Genomic DNA, 11023 nt, shown 5'->3' with positions numbered 1-11023 from the left:
TTTCGTCTCCACGCTGCGCCGACATCGCTGGACCACCATTCCCCGCGCCAGCGCCGTCGCAATCTCATCTGCCGCGCAACAAGCTCAGCCATGCCTACCTAAGCGCCCATGCCACCATAGCTCCCCGCGCCTCCCCGCGCTCCCAAGCCATCGCCTGCCTGAGCTACCGTGAGCCCATGCAGCTCCCCACGTCGCCGCGCTATCCAGTGCCGCCAACCACCACCGCTCGCCGAGTCCCCGTGCTGCGCCATCCAAGCTCCAGCGCTAACGCCGTTGTGCCTTCACCAGCTTCGTGCAGCATAGCCCTAGTGCCAATGTCATGCCAAGCAGTAGCACTGCCATTGGATTTCCATGACCGATCCATGCCGACCAGCGAACCCTAGCCAATCTGGTGGTTCCCCGTTCATACCTTTTCTCGTCGATTCGCCGGTTCATCAGGTAGTAAGCCCGCATTTCAATTGATCACATTCCTTATCCATAGAGCAGTTATAGTTAGGCCACCTGAGATGCTTGCAGAGTATAGTGGTGCTATGACAAAGTTCCCTGCTTATAACCTATTTCAGATGATTCGCCATAGTACACCATAGGCACCTAGTTAGCCGCGCTGTCATCTAGAGGTGCCAGAGACTGCAGCCTAGCAGGATGATATTATCAGGGGTATTGCAGCTACAGAGGAGGAGGAGCTTGCTCAGCAGGAGGGGATGGTCGCGAGCGACCCCAATGATAGTTCTGATGATGACTACCAGCCCGTTCCTTAGTAGCTCCAGTTCAGCGCCACCTACCCCGCAGACAGACCCTGCTCTTCTTGCTATACTTGAGTAGATGAGGCAGGACCAGGAACGACAAGCTCAGGAGACCGCTGCTATGTTCGCACAGTTTCAGACTTAGTAGGATGAGTTCTAGAGACAATAGTAGGCCATCCAGCAGTAGCAGCAGGCCATACAGTAGCAACAGCAGGCCATGCATCAACAGTAGCTTCTCATGCAGCAGCAGTTTCTCGGATTCATGCAGCATGTAGTGCTAGCGATTGGGGCTCCACTGCCATATCCTACGCCCTAGCTTAGTCAGCATGCCACCACTTCGACGACTCTAGCATTACAGCCCAGTGGGCTTCAAAGTCAGGGACAACCACCAGCACAGTTTGCTTCACCCACAGAGCCAGTGTCCCAGTATTTTGCTTCGCTAGTGATAGCCCCGTAGTTCACACCTCTTCAGATGGGCTTCACACTAGCTAAGACGCCCTCACTGCTAGTGCCAGAGACTACAGTGTCTAGGAGCCTTGGTGCTTCCTTCAATGAGTTGACAGGGCAACCTACTCCTCCATACTTGCATGTCCCAGGTCCTTCTATCATTACACCTATTACCAGGACTACTGAGACGCTCCCTTCATCAATGGCATCATCAGAGCCAGTTGCTTCAGTCATACCAGCACAGCCTACAGCAGCTTCAGTTCCTGATCCAACCCAGACTGCTTCAGCATCACTTCCAGCTACAGAGGGTCAGACAGCTCAGAGCTCAGGATCAGATGATGATGGCACCTAGTTCCACCTCGCTCCTCCTACCTCAGTGCCCGGCTCATCCACTGTAGCCCCACCGACCGACCCTTAGGTTTTGGTGTTTGATGCCGAAGGGGGAGAGGGTTCGAGTATGTTAGCCTTAGGGGGAGCGACATATCTAGGGGGAGCTTAGTTATTATTAGCTTATCTATTACATTTGAAGTTTTTATGTGTGTGATACATTATGCATTCATGTTTACTACTATATTTATGTGATAGTGATATCTATGTGATCGTGATATATAACATGTGTGCTCTCTACTGTGAATTATTTATATGTCATATCACTTGTGCTATGCTCATTTGCCTTTGCTTCCGCATTTTACTTCGATGCAAATGAGCTTTATTACTTGTACTCATGCTTATTTCATATCTTTTGAGTACATCATGTCGGCTTGGGTCATATAAGCTTGCCTAACACTTTTGTTCTTATTGCCAAAAGCTTATATGAACCAAGCATGTTAAAAACCTCATCTCTTTCACATACTTGAGGTAGTATTGTCATCAATCACCAAAAAGGGGGAGATTGAAAGCATCTAGGCCCCTAGTTGGGTTTTGGTGATTAATGACAATACATGATTACTGTGACTAACATGTGTTTTGCAGAGGCGATTAAGTTAGGTCATGGTAATGGCGATCGATTGGGCAATCAAGGTGGTCATGCCCCTACGATGGAAATCATTTTGGTTTTCAAAGGATGGACGACAAGGTTAAGGATGGACTAGTTCTAAGTGTCGATTGGAGTTGGAGAGACACTTAGAGTAGTTTAGGACTTTGTTTTTTCTTTGGCCGTACTATTAAGGGGGGTATGAATGGGTAGCTTGACCTAGGTGAGTCAAGTGAGTTAGGTGTGGTGCACACTTGTTAAATCTAGCACTAGGTAGCTCTTTAATAGCCCTTTGATCCAATGGAGCAAACTTCATTCACATATGATCGAGAGTTGGAAGTGAATGGAGGGTCCAATACTGACCGAACGCTGGCTCAGGGTCCGGTCAGTTCATTTGACCAAGGTGAAAGCGTCTAAAAGTGACCGGACGCTGAGAGGTCAAGTGACCGGACACTGAGGGCCAGCATCTGGTCGACTCTAGTAAGGTCCCAGAGAGGGAGAATCCTGATCGAATGCGTTCGGTCAATGCTGACCGGATGCTAATTAGGTTCCGGCTACTGACCGGACGCTGCTCAGCATGTGACCGGATGCTGGGGGTCCAGTGTCTAGTCAACATCAGTAAGGTTCCAGTGAAGGGAAAATGTGACAGGATGTGTCTGGCCAGTGCTGACCAGACGCTGGCCAATGTCCGATCAACACTTAACCACTGGAGTTCGGGGTGTACTGACCAGAGCGTCCAGTCAACATGACCGGAGCGTCCGGTCACCCCGTAGAGGCACAAAATGGTTCATTTTTCAGCCGATGTTATAAATACAACCTCCACTCGTGTGTGGAGGTACTTTTGATCATTCCAACAACTGAGAAACACCTTAGAGAGTGCCAAGAAGAGCAAGGTCCTAGTGAGGTGATTGAGATTTGAGAATCCCAAAGAGAGCCCTCATTAGTGAAGAATAAGAGTAGCAAAGTGTGCATCCACCCTTCTCATTAGGCTTGTCATGGTCAAGTGAGAGTTCGTGCTTGTTACTCTTGGTGATCACCATCACCTAGACGACATGGTGGTGATTGGGAGTTTGGTGATCATCCGGAGAACTTGTGGATGACCCAACTCAAGTTGTGAGCGGTCGTGGGTGATTCACCGTGATGGAGTGTCGAAGAATCAACCCATAGAGAGCACTTGATCCTTGCATGGATCAAGGGGGAGCTACACCCTTACGCGGGTGCTCCAACGAGGACTAGTGGGGAGTGGTAACTCTTCGATACCTCGGCAAAACATCACTGCGTTCCTCCTTCTCTATTTACTTTGAGCATTTATTTTGAGCAATTCAATTCTTGTCTTTACATTCATAGAATTGCCATGCTAGAGTAGGATTGGAACTTATGTTGCAAGTCTTTTGTGCGGTAGAACAATTAGAAACACTTTCTAGGCACAAGGGGTTAATTGAGCTAACCATAGGATTTAATTATTGCAAATAAATTTAGAATTAGCCCAATTCACCCCCCCCCCTCTTGGGCATCTTTATCCTTTCAGTGACGATGAAGTCCATGTCCCCAAAGCGCACGTGCGTGCCTAGGACCCAGCTAACATTGCGACTAGCCATCCGAGGCCTGGTGTGGATGTCGAGACGCGCAAAAGGCCCCAACCTGGCGGGCCAACTGTCGGTGTTTCGAGTCACCACCAACAAGTAAATTTCTAATATTGCACGTCTGGCTTGGATGGTGTGCTTAGAGGGCATGAGGTTTATACTGGTTTGGGCAGAATGTCCCTACGTCCAGTTTATCATTGCTGCTCATGTTACTAGCATTGAAAGTTTGCAGTAGGGGTTACAAACGGGTGAGACAGAGAGAGGTCCCAAGTCTCCAATGGAAGGAATGAACAAGTGTCGAGAGCTCGATTGCTCCTTAGTTGTGCGCTTGTGTTGTGATCGGTTCGAGGTTCGATGGGTTCATGATGGTTCAATCGGGTCTGGCTTGTATCGATTGTTCGATCGTTTTTTATCCCCTACATGGGGTGCCCTGCTTTCCCTTTTATAGGCCAAGGGAAAGCATGAGTTATAGCAGAGGAAAGGAGGAGAAGGAGATAGAGAGGGGATGTCCTTTAGGATCTCTAGGTCCTTCTTGTCCTTCATGCGGGTCCCTCTGAACCTATAGATGTCAACAGGGATGGCTCCATGTCGCTGCTCTATCCGTCACTAGCGCCATACGTAGGCATCGTCTACCGGTCATGGCGCTCCACTCCGTCCTAGCGGACGTCATGGAGAACTGACGCTCCTGTCAGTGTTCATACGAGGGTTAGACAGAACAGCACTGGTACGCTTGACACTGTTCCTAATGTGAACCCTCAGGTGTGGCCTGTCATGGCCACAGGTTATATTGGGGCGTGCTGGTCTCTTCCCTGGTGTCAGAGCTTTGACCCAGGCCCATACACTTGGACCTGGAGTGGTGGGTGGCAGCATGGGTCTCCATCGGACGAGATAGAGTCTATGGCCTTGGGGTCAGGCGAGGCAGAGCCCGTGGCCATGGTGTCGAGCGAGGCGGAGCCCATGGCCACGGTGTTGGGCGATGTAGAGCCAACCCTCTGGGGTTAGACGAGGCGGAGCCTGTGGCCATGGTGTCGGGTGAGGCTGAGCCAGCCCTCAGGGGTTAGGTGAGGCGGAGCCCACGACCTTGGTTTCGGGTGAGGCGGAGCCAGCCCTTAGGTGTTGGGCGATGTAGTGCCAGCCCTCAGAGGTCGGGTGAGGCAGAGCCCATGGCCGTAGTGTCATGAGAGGTGGAGCCATCCCTTAGGGGTCGAGCGAGGCAGAGCTAGCTCTTAGAGGTCGGGCAAGGCGGAGCTCGCGGCCATAGTGTCGGGCGAGGTGGAGCCCACAGCTACGGTGTTGGGCAAGGTTGTGCCAGCCCTTAGGGGTCAAGCGAGACGGAGCCAGCCCCCAGAGGTCGGTCAAGGCAGAGCCCACGCCCCAGAGGTCAGGTGAGGCGGAGCTTGCGCTCCTAGGGGTCGGTTGGAGCCATAGTTGCGCTCTTGATTGCTCGGATGAATCAACATTGATGGCCATTAGCTCCTGCTCTTCAGGTACCCTAGTATTGGTCCCTGACAATTGGTAAGAAGAATAGGTTCAAGAGGGTTTTTGTTGCTTTGAAGCCATGCATTGATGGATTTCTAACTAGTTGTAGACCCTTTGTAGGAGTAGATGCATCTTTTCTTAATGGAAAGTGTACTAGACAGTTGGCTTCAGCAATAGGTGTTGCTAGGCATAACTGGTTGTACCATATTGCATTTGGTGTGTTTCACTCAAAGACTGAGGACAACTGGAAGTGGTTCCTAGAGAATTTGCACAGTGTCATAGGAGACCCGCCAGGACTAGTAATATGTAGTGATGCTTGTAAAGGGTTAGAGAAAGCTGTGGGGGCTATTTTCCTATAGGCTAAAAACAGGTAGTGCACAAGGCACATGTACAATAACTTCATGAAACACTACTCAGGGGATATTTTCACTGACCATCTGTATCCTACTGCAAGGAACTACACAGAAGGCATGTTTAGGTGGCATATGAAGAAAATCTTTGAGTTTGCTCCAGCTGCTATTGACTACCTTCAGGAGCATCATCCTAGCATATGGTACAGATGCGGCTTCTCTGAGGAAAGTAAATGTGATTATTTAACTAATAATGTATCTGAGAGCTTCAATGCTCAGATCAAGGACTTCAAAGGACTGCATATCCATGAGTTAGTTGATAGGATAAGAGAGGTGATGATGGAGAAAAGGTACATAAGGAAGAAGATTGCATAGAAATGGGGAGATGGAATCCTTCCTAGTGTCATGAAGGACTTGAACCTTATAAGCAAAAATCTAAAAGTTGTGAAGGTTAAAGTTAGTGATGATGAATTTGCAAAGGTAACACTGCTAGATGACTGAAATAACCATAATCGGCACACAACTGATCAGTGGCGGACCTAGGATTCAGTCAAGACAAGGGCCAAATTTCAAAGGCGAAATACCAATCGCTACACCATAGTCTATATGACTATATATATGTGTGTTATACTAGTCGAGAGCAACATGATGCTAAAGTTCTAGTCCTCTTCATCTTCTAAACAAATTAAGAAATCTATAAAATTATATTCTAATTGGAATCAAAAGTTCAAACTCTACATAGAAATGACAAAATTGAAATTGTAAACCTAGAAGATAGAATCAAAATCAGCAGAGAATTGAAATAAAGAGAAGAAATCCCATCACTCTTCCTATTCTAGAGTTCCTGCTCTGCCAGTGCGGGGCTCCGACCAGCGAGCGACGGCGCAACAAAATTGGAGACTAGAAATTTGGAATCACAATCTGTTTCAGGTCTAAATCTAACAAGGGAAGCTTGCTTGGTTGCTCTGCTCGCATGCAAGGAAGGAGCCGGGTAGCCAGCAGCGTCGTAGCAGGTAGTGGGCAGGCGGCCGGCGCCACCACAGAGCGCAGAGCAGAGGGGGCAAAGCCATGGAACCAGAGCGTAGAGCGGAGCATGGGTGGACCCAACACTAGGGCAGCCCAGGCCATGGCCCTAGTCATGGCCCATGTAACAAGAGAGCAGGTCTTTAGTTTTTGGCCAATCAAGCAGCCCAACACAAGTAGGCCAAGCAACAGAGTAGGGCAACAGAGCACTAGAGCCGCTCGGGGCTTGCCTTCTCACTCCGTAGCTTGCTCGCTTCACGAGACTCATGACTACCACCACCGCCTGTCGCCCATGCTGCACCGCCCACCATCATCGCCCGTCGCCCTTCACCCCCTCCAACCCTCTGCTCCATGCTCCGGTTCCATGACCTCGCCCCCTCTGCTCTACGCTCTACGACAGCGTCGGCGTGGCTCCTTCCTTAGCCTGGCGTGGCGGCGCCAACCGCCCACCTGCTGCCCGTTGCGACGCTACTGGCTGCCCGGCTCCTTCCTTGCATGCGAGCAGAGCAACTGAGCAAGCTTCCCTTGTTAGATTTAGACCTGAAACTGATTTTGATTCCAAATTTCCAGTTTCCAATTTCGCTGTGCCGTCACTCGCCGGCCGAAGCCCCGCGCTGGCAAAGCACGAACTCTGGAATAGGAAGAGTGAAGGGATTTCTTCTCTTTATTTCAATTCTTTGCTGATTTTGATTCTAACTTCTAGGTTTACAATTTCAATTTTGTCATTTCTATGTAGAGTTTGAACTTTTGATTCCAATTAGAATATAATTTTATAGATTTCTTAATTTGTTTAGAAGATGAAGATGACTAGAACTTTAGCATCATGTTGCTCTCGACCAGTATAACACACACATATATATAGTATTTCACCTTTGAAATTTGGCCCTAGTCATGACTGAATCCTGGGTCCGCCAGTAGAGGGCTGGAGGGGGTGACGGGCGACAGCGGCGGGCGGTGCAGCATGAGCGATGAGCGACAGTGGCAGTCACGAGTCTCGCGAAGCGAGCAAGCTACGGAGCAAGAAGGCAAGCCTCGAGCGGCTCTAGTGCTCTGTTGCCCTACTCTGTTGCCTGGCCTACTTTTGTTGGGCTGTTGGATGGGCCAAAAACTAAAGACCTACTCTCTTGTTACATGGGCCACAACTAGGGCCATGGCCTGGGCTGCCCTAGTGATGGGTCCACCCATGCAACTGATCTTAAGAATAAGAAGTGTTCATGCAAGGAATGGCAGGTAACTGGCAAGCCATGCAAGCATGCCTTGGCTTGGATCTTGTTCAATAGAGGTATGCGGGTAGCTAACTTTGTGCATGATTATTACTCTATTGCTAAGTTCAGAGCTGCCTTTGAAGGTAGAGTAGAACCAATGCCAGACATATCCCAATGGCTAGAAATTGATCTTGGGTACAAGGTTTTCCCACCATTACTAGGAAGAGCAGCAGGTCGACCAAAGGTTGTGAGGCAAAGAGGGTGCCTAGAGAAAAGGGCCAACAAAAAGAAAGTTAGATGTAAAAGGTGTGGAGGTTTTGACCACTTCTCCAAGACTTGCAAGCTTGAAATGGTTGGAGAGGACAGTGAGACTGCTAGCACAAATAAAAAGGTTAACATTAATTTCACTGATGTTTTGTCATTTGTATTCTTTTCATTTATCATGGCACGTAACTGGAATACGTGTGTACACAGGAAGAAACCACAGGATGATACTGCTGGACCATCGAAGGTGAAGAAGAATAAAGCACCAAAGAAGAAGAAACCCCCTAAGAAGAAAAAAAACACCACTGAAAAAGAAGCAGAAAAAGGATGTTGCTGCTCCTTTAGCAAGGGTTGTGAGAAGCCTGATGGACCTCATCTCTAATGGACAGTGAGACTGTGATGGTTGTGATAGCCTTTTGTGATGGCCTTTGAACTTATTTTGTAGTCTCTGGTAATGTAATGCCTGTGATGGCTTGTCACTGGCTAGGTGATGGCCTGGAGGTTTTATGTAGTGTTTCTTGATGTCTTTTAGTTGCCTGAGATGGCCTATGCACTGGATCAGTACTTTTGTGATGACCTATGTAATGGCTTGTCAAACTTGTGAACTTGAACAAGCGGAAACTGGATGCTTTTTCTGAGTGTCTTTAATGGCCTGTGCTGCTTGTAAACTTGAACAAGCTTGAATGCTTTTGTAAAGCAATGCTATTGTCAGTAAATTTAGTTTTCAGTTTGTGATGTTTCAGTTTCCTCGGAATATATGCACATAGTGCAGGCAGCATACATAGATTCCAGTTCACCCTCTTGCATACAAAATGCTTCCTAATTGACTACTTCCATACAATTGACTAGTTCCATATCTTGCTCATAATACAACCCAAAGCTACACCTACACCACACTGCCGCTATCACAACATAATCCGTTTTCACCCTCTGTACTTGCAACTTCAATTCCAACACGTCCTTCACGACACTATCAATGTTCTTGTTCAGTGCATCCACCTCTTGCTTCATGTCCACAATGCGGTCGACAGAACCACCTTAACGGTCTCCAGACCTGGGCGGGATCACCTTCTTCCACCGAGTTGGGAGCTACTCTGGGTTGCATAAGTATGCAACATATTGCGCCTCCGACATGATGATGTCACAAGTTGTTGGGTCATCCTGCATCCCATGAAACCCTAGCCGCATGAACACCAACCAAAAACTCAAAATCAAACACAAATTGACTTACTTTGATGTTGTTAGGGCACTTCACGAAGCTTTGGCCATAAGTGATCCGCTGCTTGCTTATGATCTGCACGAGCTGGACGTAGCAATCCGGGCACTCCACGAGTGGGGGCAACGATGCGCTCTGCGTCGAGCTAGAGCTGGTCGCTGGCGGTGGCCTAACCTGGTTGCCATTCATCCTCGACAATGGCCGGCAGCGAAGGCAGGCCGGCGTCGGCGGGAGAAGAGGCACGCCGCAAGGGCAGGCAGGCGATGACGACAATGGCATGCGGGAGAATGAGGAAGGAGAAGGGAGAAGAATGGACGCCAACTGCTCTGCCTTATCCAATTGAACAGGGGCAATACGGTCCTATACGAGAATACGCCTGCCAGTGGGCCCAGCTTCGCGGGAGCCGTAGATCAGGACATGGATGTGTTGTATCAAGAGTTGTAATAGCAAGTTTCCAATAAGAAGAATAGTAACGGCGTTCTTCAAAACTTGAGAAATTGTAATGGCAAGAATTCAAATATCCAAAAAAAAAGATAACCAAAATGTACATCTGGGAGTATGTAATATTACCAGTGAAGGAGAACCTTGGCCGTACTGCTTTCGGTGTGTTCAGGCAACAATATTGATCTTTGCAATGCGCTCATTGCTGTTATGACTTATCTGTATGCATCCACATTTTTATCATAATAAATAAGAGTATAAGATGATTCAACAAGAATCTAATGACACTGATTTTATTATATTACAAAATTTATTTTATAATAAAGTAATTGTTTGTCGAAGCTGATCCTAACAAAACAAAATATGCTTACCATTCACTGAGAGAGGGAGTAGTGTTATTTACCTATGATACTAAGAGCATCTCCGAGCTCACTCGCTAAATCATAATTTAGGGCCATTTGCATAAACATCGCTTTCTATATCTTTATACCTCTATAGAAATCATTCCAGAGTTAGCCCCACATTTCATCTTTGCTAGGAAGAAATTCGGAATAGAGAATAGCTATATATATAGTGATTTAATTAAATAAGCTGCTGGAGGGTCTTTTCTTACTAATAAAATCTCTATTTCTATTAATTAAGAAAGATAATGGAGTTTCTCTAAAGAGCCCAAATCTATCTTAACTGAAACCTATCTTGACTTAATGATGATACTATGTACAAATAGTAGAACAGGTTAAGATTAAGAGTCCACAAATTTACACCACGGGACGACAGGTGGTTCTCATTGAACTCAGCTCATTCGTCAGAGCTTTAAAAAAGCGATTTTGAATCTCAATTTTTGCGGTAAAGTACAACTACGGATGTGCCAAGTCATATTTTTTCTTGAAAGCTTCTTCTAATATGACTTGGCATATATATACACATATACACTTGCTGTCCCGGCTGTGCTTCTACTGTCTTCTAGTGTGGCTTGGCTTGGCTTAGTTGCGATGGAACGCATTGCACAACTGGCCATTGAGATCTATCTACACATCTAGATATACGGTACTCCATCTGATCATCTGATCACAAAAAACATGTCGTTTGAGATAATATCTAGTTAAATATAAAAACTATAAATATCAATAAATACTCTACTGCTTAGTTTCGAAATATGCAAGATATATGTATAAATTTTGTATTCACAATGCTTGCAAAAATCTCTTACATTTAAATGATTTTAAAAATACATATTAGAAGAAGCCAGTAGTAAAAAAATATGCATCAAAGATCGTACAAGTCAAATGTGTATTTTTG

This window comes from Miscanthus floridulus, chromosome 18 (genome assembly GCF_019320115.1).
Source record: "Miscanthus floridulus cultivar M001 chromosome 18, ASM1932011v1, whole genome shotgun sequence".
Lineage (NCBI taxonomy): Eukaryota > Viridiplantae > Streptophyta > Magnoliopsida > Poales > Poaceae > Miscanthus > Miscanthus floridulus.
The sequence above is the reverse complement of the archived record's forward strand: the minus strand, read 5'-3'. Positions refer to the sequence as shown.